At 48.4% G+C, this 2,787-nt stretch overlaps 5 non-coding genes across 5 annotated transcripts; all 5 read left to right on the top strand.

Moving 5' to 3' along the window:
- Positions 1-330: 330 nt before the first annotated feature.
- LOC123176276 (5S ribosomal RNA) lies at positions 331-449 on the top strand. The gene has a single exon (XR_006488439.1). It is a non-coding gene; the product is annotated as a 5S ribosomal RNA (ribosomal RNA).
- A 367-nt stretch (positions 450-816) lies between these two features.
- Positions 817-935, top strand: LOC123176277 (5S ribosomal RNA). The gene has a single exon (XR_006488440.1). It is a non-coding gene; the product is annotated as a 5S ribosomal RNA (ribosomal RNA).
- Positions 936-1,302: 367 nt separating this feature from the next.
- On the top strand, positions 1,303-1,421 carry LOC123176278 (5S ribosomal RNA). The gene has a single exon (XR_006488441.1). It is a non-coding gene; the product is annotated as a 5S ribosomal RNA (ribosomal RNA).
- Positions 1,422-1,788: 367 nt separating this feature from the next.
- On the top strand, positions 1,789-1,907 carry LOC123176275 (5S ribosomal RNA). The gene has a single exon (XR_006488438.1). It is a non-coding gene; the product is annotated as a 5S ribosomal RNA (ribosomal RNA).
- A 367-nt stretch (positions 1,908-2,274) lies between these two features.
- LOC123176274 (5S ribosomal RNA) lies at positions 2,275-2,393 on the top strand. The gene has a single exon (XR_006488437.1). It is a non-coding gene; the product is annotated as a 5S ribosomal RNA (ribosomal RNA).
- Positions 2,394-2,787: the final 394 nt, after the last annotated feature.

Below are 2,787 nucleotides of genomic sequence, written 5' to 3'. Positions count from 1 at the left end.
GGGCATTTCAGGTTCATTGAAAATTATTTTAGTAAACCCTAGTTAGTTTCAGAGGGGACTGGGGGTTCTGTCATCCCCATTTCAAGTTTCTGATGAATGAGTAAACATGATGCAACACTCTAATGCATGACTAGCTAGGGTGTGACATGCGGTATGGAGGGAGGGGTGGAAACCGTGGAAAACTCGTCTCCGTGATTGAGCGGGAGAGTAAGTAGTATAGGACATTATCCATTGTTAGGGAACGGTTGTAATGGTAGTGAGAATGTAGAATCGTCTTTGGAGCGGACCTGGGAGTGGCAAGCATAAGGGACGAAGACGGGGAAACATGTTGGATGCGATCATACCAGCACTAAAGCACTGGATCCCATCAGAACTTCGAAGTTAAGCGTGCTTGGGCGAGAGTAGTACTAGGATGGGTGACCTCCTGGGAAGTCCTCGTGTTGCATTCCTTTTATAATTATTTTTTGCGCCTTGTGACAAACATGTCGCACGTGCGCGATATATATTAATCCCGTTATATTATGTTTGACGTTTGCGATATGTTTAAGCTCGATGCTCATTGCTCGCGCGTCTTGGGGCGGCTTTGTGGCGCGAAGAGCGCGTTCTGAAAGGGGTGGAAAAAACTCGTGTTGCTGCGGTATGGAGGGAGGGGTGGAAACCGTGGAAAACTCGTCTCCGTGATTGAGCGGGAGAGTAAGTAGTATAGGACATTATCCATTGTTAGGGAACGGTTGTAATGATAGTGAGAACGTAGAATCGTCTTTGGAGCGGACCTGGGAGTGGCAAGCATAAGGGACGAAGACGGGGAAACATGTCGGATGCGATCATACCAGCACTAAAGCACCGGATTCCATCAGAACTCCGAAGTTACGCGTGCTTGGGCGAGAGTAGTACTAGGATGGGTGACCTCCTGGGAAGTCCTCGTGTTGCATTCCTTTTATAATTATTTTTTGCGCCTTGTGACAAACATGTCGCACATGCGCGATATATATTAATCCCGTTATATTATGTTTGACGTTTGCGATATGTTTAAGCTCGATGCTCATTGCTCGCGCGTCTTGGGGCGGCTTTGTGGCGCGAAGAGCGCGTTCTGAAAGGGGTGGAAAAAACTCGTGTTGCTGTGGTATGGAGGGAGGGGTGGAAACCGTGGAAAACTTGTCTTCGTGATTGAGCGGGGGAGTAAGTAGTATAGGACATTATCCATTGTTAGGGAACGGTTGTAATGGTAGTGAGAATGTAGAATCGTCTTTGGAGCGGACCTGGGAGTGGCAAGCATAAGGGACGAAGACGGGGAAACATGTCGGATGCGATCATACCAGCACTAAAGCACCGGATCCCATCAGAACTCCGAAGTTAAGCGTGCTTGGGCGACAGTAGTACTAGGATGGGTGACCTCCTAGGAAGTCCTCGTGTTGCATTCCTTTTATAATTATTTTTTGCGCCTTGTGACAAACATGTCGCACGTGCGCGATATATATTAATCCCGTTATATTATGTTTGACGTTTGCGATATGTTTAAGCTCGATGCTCATTGCTCGCGCGTCTTGGGGCGGCTTTGTGGCGCGAAGAGCGCGTTCTGAAAGGGGTGGAAAAAACTCGTGTTGCTGCGGTATGGAGGGAGGGGTGGAAACCGTGGAAAACTCGTCTCCGTGATTGAGCGGGAGAGTAAGTAGTATAGGACATTATCCATTGTTAGGGAACGGTTGTAATGATAGTGAGAATGTAGAATCGTCTTTGGAGCGGACCTGGGAGTGGCAAGCATAAGGGACGAAGACGGGGAAACATGTCGGATGCGATCATACCAGCACTAAAGCACCAGATCCCATCAGAACTCCGAAGTTAAGCGTGCTTGGGCGAGAGTAGTACTAGGATGGGTGACCTCCTGGGAAGTCCTCGTGTTGCATTCCTTTTATAATTATTTTTTGCGCCTTGTGACAAACATGTCGCACGTGCGCGATATATATTAATCCCGTTATATTATGTTTGACGTTTGCGATATGTTTAAGCTCGATGCTCATTGCTCGCGCGTCTTGGGGCGGCTTTGTGGCGCGAAGTGCGCGTTCTGAAAGGGGTGGAAAAAACTCGTGTTGCTGCGGTATGGAGGGAGGGGTGGAAACCGTGGAAAACTCGTCTCCGTGATTGAGCGGGAGAGTAAGTAGTATAGGACATTATCCATTGTTAGGGAACGGTTGTAATGGTAGTGAGAATGTAGAATCGTCTTTGGAGCGGACCTGGGAGTGGCAAGCATAAGGGACGAAGACGGGGAAACATGTCGGATGCGATCATACCAGCACTAAAGCACCGGATCCCATCAGAACTCCGAAGTTAAGTGTGCTTGGGCGAGAGTAGTACTAGGATGGGTGACCTCCTGGGAAGTCCTCGTGTTGCATTCCTTTTATAATTATTTTTTGCGCCTTGTGACAAACATGTCGCACGTGCGCGATATATATTAATCCCGTTATATTATGTTTGACGTTTGCGATATGTTTAAGCTCGATGCTCATTGCTCGCGCGTCTTGGGGCGGCTTTGTGGCGCGAAGAGCGCGTTCTGAAAGGGGTGGAAAAAACTCGTGTTGCTGCGGTATGGAGGGAGGGGTGGAAACCGTGGAAAACTCGTCTCCGTGATTGAGCGGGAGAGTAAGTAGTATAGGACATTATCCATTGTTAGGGAACGGTTGTAATGATAGTGAGAATGTAGAATCGTCTTTGGAGCGGACCTGGGAGTGGCAAGCATAAGGGACGAAGACGGGGAAACATGTCGGATGCGATCATACCAGCACTAAAGCA

The sequence above is a fragment of the Triticum aestivum genome, unplaced genomic scaffold, assembly GCF_018294505.1.
Source record: "Triticum aestivum cultivar Chinese Spring unplaced genomic scaffold, IWGSC CS RefSeq v2.1 scaffold40409, whole genome shotgun sequence".
Taxonomy (NCBI): Eukaryota; Viridiplantae; Streptophyta; class Magnoliopsida; order Poales; family Poaceae; genus Triticum; species Triticum aestivum.
The sequence above is the reverse complement of the archived record's forward strand: the minus strand, read 5'-3'. Positions and strand labels throughout refer to the sequence as shown.